At 39.6% G+C, this 21,116-nt stretch overlaps 1 protein-coding gene and 1 long non-coding RNA gene across 2 annotated transcripts in view; both read left to right on the top strand.

Moving 5' to 3' along the window:
• CLSTN2 (calsyntenin 2) overlaps window positions 1-21,116 on the top strand; it is a 707,966-nt gene that overhangs the window by 80,289 nt on the left and 606,561 nt on the right. The gene's annotated exons all lie outside the window — the stretch shown is intronic.
• LOC142142693 (uncharacterized) lies at window positions 214-20,689 on the top strand. The gene is made up of 3 exons (XR_012689287.1): window positions 214-1,124; window positions 1,597-1,703; window positions 20,535-20,689. It is a non-coding gene; the product is annotated as an uncharacterized LOC142142693 (long non-coding RNA).

Genomic DNA, 21,116 nt, shown 5'->3' with positions numbered 1-21,116 from the left:
GTGCATTATTTATCATGCCATTGCGCCATAACACGTGGCATACAAATCGCAGGGTAAAACAATAATATACTTTCATCTAATTATTCGACTTTGACAGCGGCTATCACTACATACTAGGGACAAGTGGTTCCTGGCGAGTTGCTAGACTTCATATGTATGAATATTAGTTTATCTCACAAAATAGTTGCCTCCACTCTGGGTAGACGATGAGGAAACTTTAAAATGGTATATCAATAGCATTATAATGGCTGTCATACTCATACATCCCTGGCATTCTTCAGCAGAGAGAAGGGAAATGAAAGTAGACATTGAAATCTCAACCTGTTCCTTTGTGTTAAAAACCATGTCCGTCTCAGGGCAGAGCATGTCTTTGAAACAAATGATGCTTAGGCTATTTTGCTTCCAGCCTGCTCCGTTCATGGCTCTGTGTTCAGACATGGAGAAAACAAGTTATCAATCTGGCTGTGGAACCCTGACATTTTGGAAACATTAAGTTAGTGATCCGTAACCCTGGAGGTCTGCAGGACATGAAAATCTAAGTCTCCATGTGATAGTGGAAACTCTTCACAATGAGAAATGGAATGGATTTAGTCAGCAGGTGGAAACTGGGACCGTTTTTAAAGGGCAAGACTAAATTACTTTTATAGTTCCGCTGGGAGAACACTGGAAGCTATACACCAGGAAGCTAAAAATAGTAAGCTCCTGTGTGGCTTAGATGTGATAAACACAGGAACAAGACACCCAGTGAAATGTTTATTTTCATAGAATACATGGAATCAGACTTGCTGTGCTTTAGATTGGCCTCTGTTGAGTAGAATTTCCTTGTTCTTCAGTATGCAGTTAATAAGAGGATGGCACTGTCAGACTGGTGTTTTACAGGAAGTTGATTGAGCTGCCAGTCAGCCAGTGAACTGTGGTGACTCTAATCATGCAGATATATGTGGATATGGCTAAACTCTGAAAGAAACGGTTGTTTCTTCACCGCTATGAAATCCTTTAGCAAATCAATGACCTCTTTACAGAGAAGGCCTTAAAAAATTCCTAGAAGATTGTACATTTCATCATGTATTGCTCTGATTCTCATACTGGGGGGACTTTTGTGAAAAGTGGTGGACTGGAGAAAGGTAATTAAACTGTACTAGAACAATTGCAGTTAGAATATGATCAGTTGCTGTGGTTTACAACATCTTTATCCCATGTACCATTTACCTTAAATATCCATTATTATCAGAGTGTGCAGGGCCACTGAGAGAATACGCAGATGGCCATACGGAGCTTCAAGGCTGCTGTATGGACTATTGGCAACCGCCGTGACTTGCTCCTGCTCCCACACCTATAATCTGGTTTTGATGTAGTCGTCGGACCTGGACTGTTGCCCCATTGTCATATATCATCATATTATACTGCTGTTTTTGCTAAGGAATATTTAGTCATGCAATGTATGCCAGTAAGGCTGAGTGAGGTCATATAATATAGGTGAATGCTTCAGACTGTTGAGTCTGTTTATTAACCAGAGACAAAATCTTGTGAAAACAGATGTTTTTCCCCCGCTACTTATGGCAGAAATAAAAAATATATTTTTTCATTGCAATTTAGCTTGCCAGTGCAACCTGGCTGTCCGGCAAGAATTAACAGAAAGCTAACTAATACAAGAAACTGATCATACGTGGCTAAGCAGCCTGCAGAGGAGCAACCAGGATAAGGTGAGCTAGGTTTGCATGGTTAACGCTATCCACAGATGGCATTTACTTCAGGAAATAGAAAAGGCAAAGAGGTTGTAACGTTAACCTATTCACCGCTTGATAAATGGACCATTTTCACCATCCATAGAGCTGTAGGGGGATGACAATAAGCTGTGAACTGGTGGTTAGCGCCGGTTAAAGCTCTGCTGTCTCTGGCATTAACCCCTTGATATATTGAGTGAAACGAAAAATAAAAACAGCTTATCACCACTTCATAAATAGACCCATCCCAAATAAGTGTAGGCAATCATGTTCATCAATTATCTAGCTTATGTGCAAGTAAATAATGATAGTAATAAAACTAATACAATCTTAAATAAACTTTAAAAGTATTTGACAAACTCACAAACACACTTTCTCCTGTAAAACTGACTTTTCAATATCCGAGAAACCTGAATAAGTTTGGACAAAATTTTATGGCACATTTTCAGTCTGGATTTCAACCAACCAGAACATTCCACATGATTCCACATAACAATAAACTGGCTCTGTGTCGCCATCTTTCTGATAGTCAGTATTAATAATAATAATAATAATAATAATCCAACATGTTCCATCACGAGCGTCAGCCTGGCACTGAGGGTTAAGAGGCAGCTTTGTAGTGTTGAAGTTCAGCCTACACCAGCATTACACTTTCAATAGGATTCTGTTTTCTAATTAGACCATTCTAGTTTTCTTTGAATAAAATAAAAATGTCACAATAGGTGCCAGATTTTAATGGCAGGGATTTAATTAAACTTGGCAGTCGGCACTTTAGTCACAGTATTAAAAAAGTGCGAAATTTAATCAGTTTTTGGAATATAATATTGGATTATGTTGGAGGAAAATAGCTAATTAATTTTCATTAAATAACCATTAACTATCCCAAATTTAACATTGACTCTAATGTAATAAACTGTAAGGCGTTCCTGTTATCATATTTTAATAAGTATCTGTAAGGAATGGTAATGAAAATTATTATAATACTTATTATAATACTTTAATAATTTGCAAAATAAAAATAGACAGCCAGATAAATAGGATCGCATGAGCAGCATATTGGGAAGACTAAGAGAAACCTTGTACATGTTGGAATTTGTCCTTACGTGTTTGTTTTTATTGACATTTGGAATAAATGTATTATGAGATGCAGTTAGGAATGTACTTAATCCATTGTAGGATTCAGCCTGTTTATTCACTTCCAACAAGTGACATCCTTGAGATGCACTTCAATGGAGTGTTTCATAAAACATTTTTTCACAGATAACATAGCAGACAATGAACTCTGGCTCTCAGATTAAACAAGCAATTTCTTTTGCAACCGGACCGTACCACACTTTCCTACTTTTAGGACCTCCCTTCTGGGACATCCTGGAGCGGCGATCCAAAAATCAAGAGTAGGGTGTGTGATATAGCGATTACCATGGCCCATACTCACTGCTAAATTATGCGACTGCATCGTCAAGGCATACCCATTTTAGGAGAAGATTGGGCAGAATCGGGTAGGGTGTCCTACTCTCCAGGGCCTGATTAAGGGTTCTGGCCACCCTAGGCTAATACGGCCGCAGCGAATATATAGGTGTATAGGAACACTCCTGAATATGAATGTTCAGGTGTATTCTCCAGCATTCAAATTTAGACAGATTGTGCCATTGTCTCTTACCTGTTCTTGCTCTTCTCTCTTGCAACTTTGTTATCCTCTCGCTGGCTTCTGGAAAGTTGGTGTCCTGTTTTGAAAATGCAAAAATGTATTATAATGCAAACCCTGAATGATTAGGCCCTTTAGTTAAAACAAAACACTCCATTATGGCCAGCTAAAAGTATCCCATTGGACAGGCATATATAAGCAATATCTGAATATTTTTTGTCAATCAAATACAAACCTCTACCAGCCCCATCTCACTAATATTTAGTATTCTAGTGATTGCTGAGACCACCCATGTGACCACCACAAAATCATGAGATTCTGCCCCCCAAAGCTGCTCTATTTTTTAAATACTCCCTGCAGCCATTTTCCTTAACCACAACCCCCCCACAGCCATTTTCCTTAACCCCTGCTGCAGCCATTTTCTTTACCTCCCACCCTGCATCCATCCCCCTTGCAGCTATTTTCCTTACCTCCACTCTGTAGCTATCCCCCCCGTCACATCAAAACTCCCCCAGTCACATATATCAGCCCCCCTCCTCTGCCCTCCTTCATACATATCAACCTCTCTCCCTCCCTATAGATTTTCATGGCAGCCCCCCCTCCCACCCTATAGATTTGTATGACAGTCCCCCTCTCCCTCCCTATACATTTGCATGACAGTCCCCCCTCTCCCTCCCTATAGATATGCAGGGTAGCCCCCCCTCCCTATAGATATGCAGGGCAGTTCCCCCCCTCCCTATAGATATGCAGGACAGTTCCCCCCCCTCCCTATAGATATGCAGGGCAGTTCTCCCCCTCCCTATAGATATGCAGGGCAGTTCCCCCCCTCCCTATAGATATGCAGGGCAGTCCCCCCCCTCCCTATAGATATACCTGTAGTTGTGCCAGCGACACTCCTCTCCTCAGATCAGCAGATAGGAAGTGAAGACGTTCAGCTTCCTGTCTGCTGCACAGCAACAGGCAGCCTGGCGATTGGCTGTGTGTTGCTAACCGCTGACCACCAACGCTTTTGATCGTCGAGCCCTCCACCCCCCCGCGGCGACCCCCGGCGGCGACCCCCCTCCCCCACCCTGAAAAAAAAAATGAATGAAGAAAAAAAAAAAAAAAAGAATGAAAAAAATAAATAAATACCCGCAGCGCCGCGCCCCCCGGGACCCAGCGCCCCAGGCTGCAGCCTGGTCAGCCTAGTGGTTGATCAGGCCCTGCTACTCTCCCAGGAGTCTTGGAGAACTCCCCAAAATTTGGAAGCCTCCCAGATATGAGAGTCGACAGATATGGATTGTACTTTATTCATGATAAAGATAACATAATATTCAAGTATCATTAGATCGTAGAAGATTCCTCTGTTTCCTGTGCTGTACATCACAGGTGGAATTCTAATGCATAGTTTTTTTTTATAATGGAATATAATGCAATGGTCACTAACAATACATTACATGTTACTTAAAGACGAAAAAAAACCAAAAATATTATATATAAATATTGGAAAAGGGGGTAATTTACCATGGTCTGGTAACCAGAGTAGGACCCGTTCCCCAGGGAAAGGTACAGACAGGGTTAAGAGTGCAGACGCTTCAGCATGGGGAGCCTGCTTTGCATGTGGAGTCCTGGCCTGAGTGGACAGACGTATTCTCATTCTGGGTGTACAGTCATGGCCAAAAGTTTTGAGAATGACACAAATATTGGTTATCACAAAGTTTGGCGCTTCACTGTTTTTTAGACCTTTTTGTCAGACGTTGCTATGGTATACCGAAGTAAAATTACGAGCATTTCATAAGTGTCAAAGGCTTTTATTGACAATTACTTTACGTTTATACAAAGAGTCAATATTTGCAGTTTTTTGAAGACCTCTGCTATTCGCCCTGGCATGCTGTCAATATTGACCAAAAGTTCACAATGGGATTAAGGTCTGGGGAGTTTACTGGCCATGGACTGAAAAATTTGATGTTTTGATCCGTGAGCCACTTAGTTATCACTTTTGCTTTATGGCAAGGTGCTCCATCATGCTGGAAAATGCATTGTGTGTCACCAAACTATTCTTGGATGATTGGGAGAAGTTGCTTTTGGAGGATGTCTTGGTACCATTCTTTATTTATGGCTGTGTTCTTACGCAAAATTGTGAGTGCCAGGAAACTCCCCAGACCTTAATCCCTTTGAGAACTTTGTGGTCAATCCTCAAGAGATGGGTGGACAAACAAAAACCCACAAATTCTGACAAATTCCAAGCATTGATTAGGCAAGAATAGACAGCCATCAGTCAGTATGTGGCCCAGAAGTTGATTGACCGCATCCCAGGTCAAGTTGCAGAGGTCTTCAAAAAGAAGGGTCAACACTGCAAATATTGACTCATTGCATGAACTCAATGTAATTGTCAATAAAAGCCTTTGTGAAAACCAATACTTGTGTCATTCTCAAAACTTTTGGACATGACTCCACTGCACAAGTGTTAAGTCTTCCATAAGACTCCCTTATGGGTGTCTTTATTTAGAAATGTGTAACAGCAATGACATTTCAGGGGTAAGGCCCCATTCTCAATAAAGACCAAAACGGTGTGCTGGTCCTGTTGTTGCAATTAATGATTGATCTGGAATGTTTAAATAATATGTCTTATGCTGCAGTATATTGGAGTGCGCTGTGATTTGTATAATATAGAGTGGGAAACACCATCATATTGAGAGGTGGTTGAGCAAGAGAAGTTTCAGATTATATCTCGGCCCATAGGAGGCCTTGGTTGTTTTCTTGGGAGGAACCGCTAATGTGGTCACTTTTGTGTCTGCATGGAGTATGTTAGGCGTGAAAGGTCTGCTCCACTTTTCCCTTTATTGTTTACATTCTCATTATATTGTCTCAGGATAATTTTTCTTTAAGCTAAAAAACGCACTTGTCTAATCCCCCGGAACATCACGAATTTCGGAGTGCTCTCCAGGACTCTTGGGTGACCACCCTCCCGTATCCCATCCACCCACTTCTCTAGTGGAGTGTACGAAGCGTAAGTATTGATGAATCGATATGTAGTGAATCACATGAATTGCAGCATTGTGCAGTGGGGTGCAGGGTGATGAGAGCATGGATCATGTTATTATATGTCTCTCTTGCTTCTTGGTCCTCTGAGGTGGGAGGTAAAAAGAGTCGGTAAGTATGGATAACCATATTGTTGTCAATTTATGTAAATTTATGTAAATCATCATCATCAGATATTTATATAGCGCTACTAATTTCGCAGTACAGAGAACTCACTCACATCAGTCCCTGCCCCATTGGAGCTTACAGTCTAAATTCCCTAACATACACACAGACAGAGAGAGACTAGGGTCAATTTTGATAGCAGCCAATTAACCTACTAGTATGTTTTTGGAATAAACAGGAAGAAGGAAGGAGTACAAGACTTATGATTTTCTTACTTTGCTCCAATTTTTTTTTTTTTAGAAGTATTGTATTTTTGTCTTCCTTTGCATCTGGGACAGTTTTCAGGTAAAATATTTTTATTCAAATGAATATTTACAACTCAAGGACAGAACAGTACAGTAGATTTGAAGAAAAGAACATGTGAAATGAATGAAAATGTATATGTAAATCTGCCTTCACCCTCTCATGACTATGATTAGAAGACTTGTTAATGTGCTCTTTCATATATCCATTCTGAATCTTGACATCTGTAATTTAGCAGTATGATTTCCCATATGACAGAACAACTTTAAAGTCTTGTGTTTTCTTTCATGCTTACACATGCTGTACTCTTATCTTAGGCAATTTGTTCTTACAAGATTTATTCATATTTTGTGGTACTGCATAATCCATGCTTATTTAAGTAGAGATATTGTAGCTTTTCATACATATTTGGTTGTATAAAAATACTGTATAATCTGCAGCAGTATGATTTTGAGAAATCTGATAACAATGGCAATGTGGCTTGCTAAGAATTCATTTTATTCACCTTGGGCCTGATTCATCAAGGATCTTAAATTAAGAAGCATCTTATTTAAGTCTCCTGGACAAAACCATGTTACAATGCAAGGGATGCAAATTAGTTTTCTGTTTTGCACATAAGTTAAATATTGTCTGTGTTTTCATGTAGCACACAAATATCAACTTTAAATTTCAGGGTACATATACGCTATTAAGTATTTGTGTGCTACATGAAAAAACAGACAGTATTTAACTTATGTGCAAAACAGAAAATTAATTTGCACCCCTTGCATTGTAACATGGTTTTGTCCAGGAGACTTAAATAAGAAACTTCTTCATTTAAGATCCTTAATGAATCAGGCCCCTTGTTCTTAAACAACAACGATTTCACATTATCCTGTGTTTGGTGAATTAAGCGCCTAATTTTTTTTATTTATACAAGTTATTAAAGCAAAAGTCAAAATTGTATTTGCCGTATCTGTATCAATATGTATCTACAGTATATTGAATTTTAAGTTAATTAACAATCAACATTCTGATTTATTGTTCAATTACAGCTTAGTGCAGGGTGGCGGACAGTGTAATGTCTGGAGTTCTACTGAAGCGTGGAGTTACCCAAACACAAATATAGAATTACTATTGGGGATGTCAATAACTGAATATGAGCATAAACAAGTTAAATTGCAGAGGTCAAAAAGGACTTTACCAAGTTTACTGTACATAAGCAGGATTTATGAAACTGAAATATTGGTGTTTATTTATTTGTAGAGGCAAGAAATGTTTTATTCTAATGTACTTTTGAAAATGATTTACTGGTTACAAGTGCAATCTCAATGGCTCTACCTGTCTTTACTGTTTGAATGCTTTATTTTCATAGCTTGAAATAATGTGCCCATGGATCAGAAGCCCAAACTAGGAGCTGGTTAATAATGTTAAGATAGTTTGCTGCAACGTTTTGCCTGAAATGCAGTCTGTGTTGCAAACAAAGAGCACTACCCCTATTTATGTAAAACATTAGTACAGTCAGGCCCAGCGCTCCCATTAGGCAAGGTTAGGCAGTTGCCTAGGGCGCCAGGCTCTGGAGGGCGCCACAGATTAGAAATTTCTTTAAAACTGTGCGGCGACCGCTGACCATACTTTTCACGGCCGCCGCACAGCTTAAGATACATCCACAGGGAGGGGGGAGGGACTATTGATCATCACCACCGCCGCCTCTCTGCTCCGTCTCCTCCCCTCCACTCACTGACTGTCGGGCCCTGACATCATCATCACGGCCCGACAGTGTCAGTGAGTGTAAGGGAGCAGACGAAGCAGAGAGGAGGCAAGTTAAGGTAAGAAAAGACGGGGGGGGGGCATGCCGATTCTGAAAATGGGGCGGGGGCGCGGGACGGGGGGCGCCGATTTTGAAAATGTGCCTAGGGCGCCAAGGACCCTAGCACCGGCCCTGAGTACAGTACTATTAAAGTATATCGTAGAGATCCAGAAGAGAAAATAAGCCTGGCCTTTATATTTTTTGATCTGCATCACGCGAATCAATTGAAATACAGTTCTAAATATACATGAAAACATATAGAATACTGTCATGATTATATAATTAGGAAAATAATCTATTAATGTGGTCATGATTTATCCTAAAAGCCAAAGTTGCTTTGGATAACATGGTTTTCAGCAGATCACTGTGTGAAAGTGAACAAGGGGTTAAGGTATTGTGATGCAAGCTTCAGGGCTTGTTTTCTGTCATCTGACCTGTATATTTAGAGTGGTCCTGATGTCACAGAAGATCAATCAACATTATTATCTTTTACACCCACATGTAACGAGTGCCCAGGTGGGTCTTGAAATACACATTATTTATACGCATCTTACTTACACTTTTATACCACTAATTTGATGTCATCTTTGCAACCGTGAAGTCACCAGGCACAATTCAAGAATTTCTCTGTTACTTAATTATTTATTTATCGCAGTTGTTAAGTATATACAAAAAAATTATTCAGAAGTATGTCTTTTATGTCCGTTGTGAGGCATTGTCATCTGCTTCTGTGAAAAGGTGGAGAAATCAAATCAGTGGCGGAATAGTTAGTGTTAAAAGTCGCCACACAAATTTTAACTACTACATGCAAATTTTGGACCATCAAGAATTTTTTTTCCCGCCATTACATATTTTCAACTCATGATACCCCAGACACCTCTTGGCGTTCCAAGTAATTCTGTGGAACCCAGTTTCAGAAATAATGATTTAGTTGGTAAAAACATGCAATTATAGAAAACCCAAGTACAACATATTTTATCTACACATACACTATATTATGCCTTTGCATTCACTTGAATGACTGAAGCACCAATGCAAAAAAAAGCAGTTCAAGATATTTTCTCCTTAACACATTAATTTCTTGATACAGTTGTATCCAGTGCAGACAGCATTGTGTCAAAAACAAAAGGAAACTCCTGATAATAGTAACATGTAGCTGAAAAGCACAGGGGAAGTACGGTAATAAAGTTAGAGTAATGATCTAGTAACAATTGCAGGATGTCATCTTTAAAGGTTATTTTCAGAATGTCTACTGTTCTTTCATGGCTTAGGCATACGTCTGGGTGACTCCCTTATTTCGGAAAGCAATCGCTTTATTGCCCTTTGGACCTCCACTCAGAGATCTCCTGGAGGATAGGTCTACAATGTAGACAAGTCTGCTCTTGGGTGATAATGACTTTAGGTGTGTGTGGGGACAAATTGCTCTTAATTCTAGTCATATGGAAAATGGGACAAATGACTGCAATGTAGTATTTCCATCACAGGTCTTTCTTGTTGCTTGTACATGTAGCTTGATATTTTCTCTCAGGAATGTGACCCAAGTGTTTCACATCTTTCATTACATCAACATTGGCCTTTACAGGGGATGAAATCTCCTGGCCACATCACAATACATATTTCAGCGGACCAGGAGCTCAGCAGAAGATGGCCCCTCAGGATTGTATGTGATCACCATGTGATTGGTTCATATTTTACCATTGTATGCCCTCTTTGGTCAGGGATACCCTGTTGCTTCTGGATTCTCTGCTTGAGTACAATAAATAATGCAATGCATTTTAATTCGCTCTACTAAATTACACGTGTCTGTTCTGAGTATATATATATTCCACTTCGTTTGCTCCTAATGTATTTTTGGTTCAGAAAATGCATTTGCAGGAGTTTTTCTTAAAGTTGTTTTCCACCTTGAGATAACTTTTAATGTATTGGCTTTTATTAATTGTAGTTTTCTATTCCTTTCTTCTTCTGTATGTTTAGCCATAACTTTAAATTATCAGGTAAAGTTTTTTGTTGTTGCCATGGATACAGTACAGTACAGAATACAATGATATGAAGTGTGGAAAGTATTACAGAGCTTTGCAGACTTATGTCAGTTGTTTGTGATTATATACATTCTATATACATATCTGCTATATAGAAAAAGTAAGGTGTAGAGTAAAAGTTATAGGAGAGCATGAATAAATCAGTATATCAATATGTCGGGGATGTCCATCTCTGCCGGCTCCCTGATTTAATATCTTATCATATATTCAAAAGAGTCACACAATATATCACCTCTATTTTGTCAGGAAGCCGCTTCTGACCACCTTTACCTGTCACAAACCTCACTCTGTGCATTCGTGACTTGGAAGTTTACTGTAAGGGAACACAGAGGATTCCACTCTCCATCTCGCTCTCACCTATCTCTTAGGCTAGAGATCTAGCTGGTCCCTTTCCCAACACAGCCACACACTTCCACGCCTCTCCACAACTGTCACCATCTTCGTATAAGGCCCATAGAACATCTATGACCTAATAACTCAATTGCCCACATGCTGCTCTCTGATAGCAAAAAATAGTTAACACTTCCCACATTGGTATTTAAAGGGTTAACACAGCCAAGCAACCAACCTCTTCTAAATAGGCAGTGAATTTGTTTAGAGAAATAAGGACAGCACTTATTACATTTTAGATTTGATATGCAAGAAAGTACAGTGCTTACAGGTTATAAAAAAATTAATAAAGATGACACCATATATGGCAAGACAGATTTAAAAATAAAAAAAGACTACGTTTCAGAACATAAATTTACATGTGAGTTGTATAATCTGCACCAAGGGAAATTGGCTTGGAAGATGGACAGCTTATCGATGTTGATTGATTTTCCAAAACTCTGACAATTTCTTGCAAGTGGTTTCATCTTTTTAAAAACACTTCGTCACCTTTCCACTCCTCCAGTGGGTGTGGTCTCCAGAGGTGGCCTGTGACATATTTTACAACCACAATTACATTCCCTGTACCAAATGCTAAAAGTGTAACATACCTTTCCTTCGGAGTATTACACAGACTCAATTGCATTATTAAAAAAACCAGTATAAATTTACCAATTCATAGATACCAAACATAGATCCAGGGAATTTGTTGAGCTGATACTCATTTCCTCACCTTCCCTACATGACACAGTTTTATTTGACATATGGGCTGCCTTTCATCATGTTAAAATGAATATAATTTGTTATGAAAAACATATTCATAACTAAGTGGCATTTTGGAAACTAAATTTATATTTGTCTGTATAAATATAGCATGCCATAATGTGGCCTCCTTGTGTAAGATCTCCTGCTAGGAGTGGCTCCCTAGCATCCTATGCTAGGATGTAGCTCACCCCAGGGGGAGACTTTGAAGCTGCTCAGGTTCCCCTAAAGGTGACACTCTTATCTTGTAAAACAGGAGTGTGCAGAGTCACAGAATAAACACAGGTACTGGCCTCACAGTTTACACCTTCTCTTACAGAGAAGCTCAAATTATGAATGATAATGGTATACATTATTTACACTGCAGTCACTTATCACCATTTATTTATATACCGCCACTGATTCTGCAGCACTGTACAGAGAACTCATTCACATCAGTCCCTGCCCCATTGGAACTTACAGTCTACATTCCCCAACATGCACACACAGACAGAGAGAGTCAATTAACCTACTAGTATGTTTTTGGAGTGTGGGAGGAAACCGGAGCACCCGGAGGAAACCCACGCAAACACGGGGAGAACATACAAACTCCACACAGATAAGACAATGGTCGGGAATTGAACTTATGACCCCAGCGCTGTGAGGCAGAAGTGCTAACCACTTAGCCACCGTGCTGCTCCGATCGTTTTGTTCACTAGTTATGTTATGGGTTAATCGTTCCAACTATAATTCCTCCCTGTTGACTACACAATACATTATTGACTACACAATACATCTGAATGTAGACATCAGTCTGTATGCAAATGTGATATCTGAAAGGGTCTCAAGAGAGTGGGGAGGTATTTATGGGGTTAATCAGTACATTTTTAATTGAAATGTTTATAGATAATTAACAATGTAATTATTACTAATTATTTTGATGTGATTATTTTCATGATTTGAGGGTTTGTTGTTTTTAAATCTGATTTGTCATGAAAAAATGAATTAAGTTTCAGCAATGTCACAATATTTAAAAGATTATCCATAGCGGAGAGTCCTAAAACTCCCTATTCCAAATTCTTGTCTCTAGTATACATACAATATTTTATTTAAATGATAGTGTATCATTGTGCTATGATACTGTATCAGTGTGCTGATTGCTGTCTTTATATGCATCCCTCTGTCAGACATTCTGTCAATGGCTCCAGTACTAAGATTCAATTTACTCATCACATCCCTTTCTGGCCTGATCACAGATTTGAATTTCAATTGTATTTCGTCCCTGCTGGTGGTGTTCTCAGGAGATCTGTTTATCTGGTTGATTTTCACCATAGCCATCAATCATATGTCTGTGCTTTTGGATGATTATAACAGCCTTTATACATTCACACAGCTGTAATCCAATCCTGACACCTCCCATTCACTGAACTGTGCACTGGAATGTTATCCTCACTCCTGGCAAGAGAAATACATTTCCCTATGAACACAAATTGCTACTTTAAGATGGATTCACTCCCACATGGACATATAGTCGAAGCTGAGTAAATAAATGAAATAATGGAAGTCAGTAGGGATTACCCAGTGTGTATCATAATGATGATAAATGAAGCCTGCAATGACCATAGGACTGCGGAGTCCAGGAAATGTATGCTAATGAAGACACATTCCATGTAGCTCAGCAAACATCAGGCCGCTTCTCACAACCATTTTCAATTGTTAGTATATATTATTTTTTTTTTGCGTTAGAAGGAGAAATGTTCTCAAACATAGAGGATTGACTGGAGCTTTATACAGTACATGTGGTGGGTTCATTCACCTGTCTCTTTGTCAAGGTAAAGCACCAAATCGAACTCCTTTATAGCTTATATCTGACTGACAGAAAACCTCTTCCCATTGGGCACTTCTACGACACAGTTGTTGTAAAGAAATGTCATTAAGTAATCCTCTTGGTAATGATCTTATCAGTGGGCATGGTGGCACAGTGGTTAGCATGGCTGCCTCACTGCTCTGGGGCCATAGGATTTGAGCTACCATCTGTATGATGTTTGTATGTTCTCCCGTGTTCAGGTGTGTGTTTCCTCCCACAACCCAAGAAGATACTGGATTATCTTTGGATAGTACTGACACTACTGTTTTTGTGTGGCTCGTAATCTAGATTCCACTAGGTCAGGGATTGATATTCTCTGAAAAGTGCTATGGTGCTGTGTAATATATTGGCACTATATAACTAAAGATTATATATATATACTGTGTGTATACTTATCTATCTATCTCGTGTCATCGAGGACTCATCTCGCCCACTTCAGTAGGAAGTGGGCAGGATGCTCTGCTTTCCTGGGAGTCCGGGAGAACCATGAGAAATTCTGGGGTCTCCTAGACATTTCAGTAGGGTAGGCAAGTATGGTTTACGCCGGATATAGCGCTTTTCTCTAGTTAATAAGTATATCACTTTGTGTCGCAGCTATGCTGTTTCTTTCTCAATCCTGTCTCTTGTCACAATCCTCTGTTTGTTTCTCTTTTGCTGGTTTATAGATTATTATGAAATTTGACTTTCCATTCATTTCTCCTCGTTTATTATTTTATTCAGTTTTCTCTATAAAAGTTACTTTCCTACTCTTGCACCAGGAATCGTAACAGGGTGCGCGGCAACGCCATAATGGGGGGTTTGGCTATTTCTTGCCGCATACACCTGCAGAGCAGCAGCAACAGCACATACCTCCCAACTTCCTGACCCGTGGGAGAGTTCACTTCTTTCTCAGGCAGTCATCTTACTTCTCTCTCCACCAAGAGAATTTGCCAGAAAAAGGAAGTGATTTTACATCATTGATATATAAAGTACGCAAAGTTCTATTAGTTTCCAAACAGGGAAATATAATATACTACACTATTAGCCCTCTCTTGTGTGTGTATGGATCATGTTCACTTTAATGCCATACCATTAATAAAAATACCTTTTTTGAATTACTGATTGAAATACAGAAGTCATTTAGATGGTAAATATGATTTTTAATTCATTATTATGAAGGTTTTTGCTTTAAAGCTTAGTTGTGTCTCTTAGGCTTCAGACAACATTTCTTTCCCCTCTGGAATCTTCCAAACCAACAAGCTGTATGCTGTTTATCATGGTACTCTTGCTACTGTGTTATTTAATGCAAAAAATGGTGTTAAAATGCGATGGGTAGATTCCATTTGCACTTTTCAGCAATGCAAATGTCAAACCAGCTTCGGCTTTTTGCAGATCTTTACTCTTAACAAAAGGAGACCATCAGTCTGGAGCATTTCAATTCTTTTTGCTTTTAAGAGCTTGTGAAGAGCTTGCAAGTTATATCCCCGGAGCAGCAGTAACAAAATCTGTCACAAAATGCTCTGGAAATCAGAATCCACCAATAGGTGCAAAAACATGTACTAAATGTGCTAAGAGCAACATGCACCAAAGTGCCATGCCAAAGGAAAACTCTGCAAAATGATTTCCTTGAATTATGTTTTAAAAAATACTTGAGTAACACCTATAGGACAATTCTACTTCATAGCTTGCTCCAACGTTTTCATCTTTATTACTTATTGTCTCTTGCTGTCGCATACTCTTGAGGATCCCTACGCAGTGCCGTTCGGAAATGGCCCGCCCCCCTTTGGGCATTGCGTCTCGCCACCGCCGCTTCTTACCTTAGCAGGCAGTAGGAGGGTGCAGGCATACACTGCTCTACAGAGTAGGAGTCACTTGGCTGGGAACGTCATAGCCGGCACACTCCCAGTCATCAGACATGTAGGAGCAGTCTTTAAGAAGCCGCCAGCTACTACTTCATGTCAGCGGACAGAATTATGTGTGCGGGTGCTGCAGGGGCAATAAAACACTGGATTAGTGACATTATGTCACTCATTCATTTTTTCAGGCTCCCCCTAACCCTAATCAACTACTTAGGTTCACCCTGCCCCTTATCAGCCATGATTACATGACAGAGGTTACTGCTAATTAGTAGAGATGAGCGCACTCGGATTTATGAAATCCGAGCCCGCCCGAACATTGCCGATCCGAGTCGGATCCGAGACAGATCCGGGTATTGGCGCCAAATTCAAATCTGAAACTGAGGCTCTGACTCATAATCCCGTTGTCGGATCTCGCGATACTCGGATCCTATAAATTCCCCGCTAGTCGCCGCCATCTTCACTCGGGCATTGATCAGGGTAGAGGGAGGGTGTGTTAGGTGGTCCTCTGTCCTGCTATATCTCGTGCTGTGCAGTGCTGTGCTGTGCTGTGCTCAGTCCAGTGGTGCTGTGTGCTGTACTCTGTCCTTCTGAGTTCAGTGGTGCTGCTGGGTCCTGTGCTGTGTCCTGTGCTCTGTGCTTCTCTAAGGGCATAGTTATTTCCCCAATATTCCCAAGTGTTTAAAAAAATAAAAAAAAGTTATTTAAAAAAATACAAAAAACTAATTTAATTTTTTTTTAATTACAACAAAATTTGCAAAACCAATCCTGCAGTATAAGCCCATTGGTACTGCAATATTACAAAGTACACTGATTCAGCAGTATAAGTCCAGTGCTACTCTCCTGTGCCGCATATAATTTTTAAAGGCTTTGCCGAGTGTGTGTGGCTTAGGGGTACGCTCTCTTGCTACATATAATGGAAAACCAAAATTTGGAGGATAAAGTAGGGAAAGATCAAGACCCACTTCCTCCTAATGCTGAAGCTGCTGCCACTAGTCATGACATCGACGATGAAATGCCATCAACGTCGTCTGGCAAGCCCGATGCCCAATCTCCTAGTACAGGGCATGTAAAATCCAAAAAGCCCAAGTTCTTAAAAAATAGCAAAAAGAGAAACTTAAAATCAGCTGAGGAGAAACGTAAAGTTGGCAATATGCCATTTACGACACGTAGTGGCAAGAAACGGCTTAGACCCTGGCCCGTGTTCATGACTAGTGGTCCAGCTTCACCCAAGGATCTAAGCCCTCCTCCTCCCCCCCCTACAAAAAATTTAAGAGAGTTATGCTGTCAGCAACAACAACAAAACAGCAAAGAACTCTGCCTTCTAAACAGATGACATCACAAATCCCCAAGGCGAGTCCAAGGGTGTTGTTGGTTGTGAACCCTGACCTTCCCATCACTGTACGGGAAGAGGTGACTCCATCCAGCATTTGCAGCACGCCCTCTGCATATGCTGGAAGGATCACCCACAGTCCAGTTACAGATTTGGCTAATGAAGGTGTGAATGATGTACACCGGGAGGAGGGTATTGATGTAGCTGGCGCTGAGGAGGATGTTGATGATTATGATGCAGACAGATACCAAATTGCCCTTCTCAATTTCTATTTATATTCTAGATTATATAACGGCTGAATAGTTTACTGTTTTACTCCTAGTGGAGAGGGGATCTGATGCAGACAGATACCAAACTGCCTTTGTCCATTTCTTTGTATATTTGAATTTCTAGTTCTACAGTCTATGCAGGCTGCTTTATTTATATTCAACTACAAGTGTAGGGCGGGGGCGGGGGGGGGGGGGGGCATAGATAGCCACCAAAGTAGCGTTGTCCATTTAATTACACTTTCTATTTCCACAGTCTGTGCAGCCTGCTTTTTTTTTATCTTCAAAGTATTTATATTTACAAGCCTTGCAATCTAAGTTAACTAGAGGTAGTGACGTGGTAGAACTCCAAAAGGCAGTTTGGAAGCCCCTGTACAAACTGGCTCTATTTTTTAACTGAGTTGTCCCCCCTCCAGTGTGTACTTGGAAAGAGTTTTTAGTGCAGCTGGGAACCTGGTCAGTGAGCGGCGAAGGAGGTTGCTTCCTCACAACGTTGAAAAAATGATGTTTATAAAAATGAATAATCAATTCCTCAATGAAGTACAGCACTGCCCTCCAGACAGTACAGAGGGACTTGTGGTTGTGGAGTCCAGCGGGGACGAATTGATAATGTGTGAGGAGGAGGAAGTACACACTGTAGGGAGAGAGGAATCAGAGGTTGAGGATGAGGACGACATCTTTCCTCAGTAGAGCCTGTTTAGTTTGTACAGGGAGAGATGAATTGTTTTATTGATGTGGGTGTCCAAACAAACCAATCATTTCAGCCACAGTTGTTTGGTAGGCCCTGTCGCTGAAATGATTGGTTTGTTAAAGTGTGCATGTCCTATTTCAACAACATAAGGGTGGGTGTGAGGGCCCAAGGACAATTCCATCTTGGAACTTTTTTTTTTGCATTATATGACCAATCAACAGTCGTTTGCAATGTTCAAAAAGTAAAACCAAATTTAAACAAATTCAAGAAATTAAACCAAAAGTAAAATGCCCTGTCATAATTTAAAACAAGAGGTATTGACGTGCTCTAAAACTACTGTATTGTTGTTTATATTTTATAAACACTACACTTGAAAGCTTGAGTCTTTCAAAGAAAAAGTAACTCTTCATTGCACGAATATTTGTAACAGGGACAATTTTAGGGTTAAGAAAGTCAACTAATAACACTTCGACGCTGTCTGTCTTTATAAACACTACACTTGGAAGTTGGAGGAGGTATTGTGGCCCCGGCACCAAATTTACTACCAGGGCCACTCCACTGTGCAGTCCATATTTAGGTGTATCAGTTATTAAACAACGGTGACAGTTGATGCCCAATTTTTTAATTATATTGTTGGCGCTGTAAAAAATTGTGTTCCGGGCACACCACACTACGCAGTCCATACCCTTTTTTGGTGGAATTCTGACCCGTGGAGGGTTTTTTAATTATATTGTGGCCTCTGTACCAAATTGTGTACCGGGGCCACCACACTACGCAGTCAAGAAAGATAGATGCGTATCATAGATAAAGTACATTCAGTGTTGTGGGGCAAATTGAAAAATATTCAAAATGCACTGACATGATCAAAAACAAGAGGTTTTCACACGCTGAAACTCCAACATGTATATGATGGAGAGGATGGAGGAGCAGCCGTATGTGCAGTGTAATGCAGACCTGTTGAAGGTTTTTTATATATTTTATTGTGGTGCCCAGTGCCCACTATTCTACGCAGTCCAGATACTATTTTTGGGTGTAATGCAGACCTGTTGAAGGTTTTCTATATATTTTATTGTGGTGCCCAGTGCCCACTACTCTACGCAGTCCAGATACTACTTTTTGGGTGTAATTCAGACCTGTTGAAGGTTTTCTATATATTATATTGTGGTGGCCAGTGGCCAGTCCGCTACGCAGTCCAGATACTATTTTTGGGTGTAATTCAGACCTGTTGAAGGTTTTCTATATATTTTTTATTGTGGTGCCCAGTGCCCACTACTCTACGCAGTCCAGATACTATTTTTGGGTGTAATGCAGACCTGTTGAAGGTTTTCTATATATTATATTGTGGTGGCCAGTGGCCAGTCCTCTACGCAGTCCAGATACTATTTTTGGGTGTAATTCAGACCAGTTGATGGGTTTTTAATTATATTGTGGGGAACACTCCTCTACGCAGTCCAGAAAGATACCTCGTTGCAACGTTTTGTACTAAAAAAAAATAAATATTGTTAGGTGTTCAGAATAGCCTTTAAATTAGTGGAAATTATTGTTATTGAATGTTATTGAGGTTAATAATAGCGTAGGAGTGAAAATAAGCCCAAAAACTTGATTTTTACACTTTTTAGTTTTTTTTCCAAAAAAATCCGAATCCAAAACCTTAAATCCGAACCAAAACCTTTCGGCAGGTGTTTTGCAAAACAAATCCGAACCCAAAACATCGAGAAAATCCGGATCCAAAACACAAAACACGAGACCTCAAAAGTCGCTGGTGCACATCCCTACTAATTAGTAGGGTGCTACATTCTACCTAGCATCACCTCTTGTGCTGTGAAACAGCATAATCAATAAAACTATCACACACTAACACCACATATTCACAAGCTGTGCATAATATAAATGTGCTTAGAATAACATGTCTCAAATCACTGTCAACCCAAATTCATCAAAGATGACTTGACTAATAATCCAGCTACCCAAAAGAGGGCAGAAAGTCTGCTAATTTGGAGTTTGAAGACCTGGCCAAAACAGAGCTACATGCTGATTTCCTTGAAATATATTTTACAAAATACTTTGATAACAGCAATGGATCAGTTCTCCTTCATACCTTGTTCCGTTTATTTCATACATGCTACTTATTTTCTCTTTTATCTTGCTGTCACATAGAGGGTGGTTCTAATTAGTGCTGTGGTTATTCTGCATAGCATTACCTCTAGTGCTACGCATTATCATAGGAATTATTAATATGTATGGGAAATGTGTGGTTTGTAAATAACGACATTTGATTCACTGGCTGACGGTGATTGGTGCTTCTAGTTTATTTGATCCAGCAAGCTCTAGGTACAAATGTCAGCGTGTGCAGACTGAACACTTCCCGTAGACGTCATTGATCTGTATGCTGAGATTTAGTGACGCTGCATGCCGTGGGACAGGAACCCCAGTCACATTTTTATCTGGAACCTTGATATTAATAAAGACAGAATGGTGGAGGAGATAAATGAATTGGTGGAATATGGGCATCCCATTGGATGACGTAGTATTTAATCTAACTTTGACTAATCCTGCTGAGAATTCTCATGTTCTGCCCTTTAAAAAGATGAGGACACTAATAAAAGTAATCAAGACTTAAATATCTGACATTTTGTAAAGGTGTTGAAGCTTATTTAATGATATGTGCATGTTATCAGCGCCTCATATGAAATTGAAGTGCAGTACATTGCTTTTATTTTTTAATTGGACAAATACAAATATGTGAACTATATATATAATATTTTAGTGGTACTTTAAATCTAAAAATCCCCCATTTCCCTTCCAGTGCTCTCTAAACTAAAGCTTGAACACACAGAGTGCTCACCAGATGAGCAAATGAACAAGGCATTGCAATGGGAGCAGAGGGATTTCTCAAAGTGGAAATGTGATAAGCGATTTTATTATTTTTACTCCGTGTTTCATATTATTCTTTGTTTTGTAATAAATAATACTACCTTGGACTCTGAGCTCATTTATTACAGAGTCCCTGAGTTTTAATGAAATCATGCTACAGCATAAGCAAAACATGTTTTGTTAAAAAGCTAAAAAATTAAAGTACATATTATTATAATACAAAAGATTTTTTATGGTTTAACAAAGATTTCTGTCAATATATGCCCTTTTTATCGCTGTAAATGTCTATAATAATAGGAGGAGAAGAAATAATTATTTTGGGTGTAATACGAAAACCTTCTGTTTCTGGATTGTAGACCATGCAGATATTAGCACTTAAATCTTCCCATCTAGAACAGAAGTATATTAGTATCCATATTCAAAATATCAGGGTTTCGGATTAGAGAAACTCTCAGTACAGCCATTAATATGTATATGTATACACTATACTATATTACATACAGGTTTTAAGGTA

The sequence above is a fragment of the Mixophyes fleayi genome, chromosome 3, assembly GCF_038048845.1.
Source record: "Mixophyes fleayi isolate aMixFle1 chromosome 3, aMixFle1.hap1, whole genome shotgun sequence".
NCBI classification, from domain to species: Eukaryota; Metazoa; Chordata; class Amphibia; order Anura; family Limnodynastidae; genus Mixophyes; species Mixophyes fleayi.
Note: the sequence above shows the minus strand (reverse complement) of the source record. Positions and strands in the feature narration are given on the sequence as shown.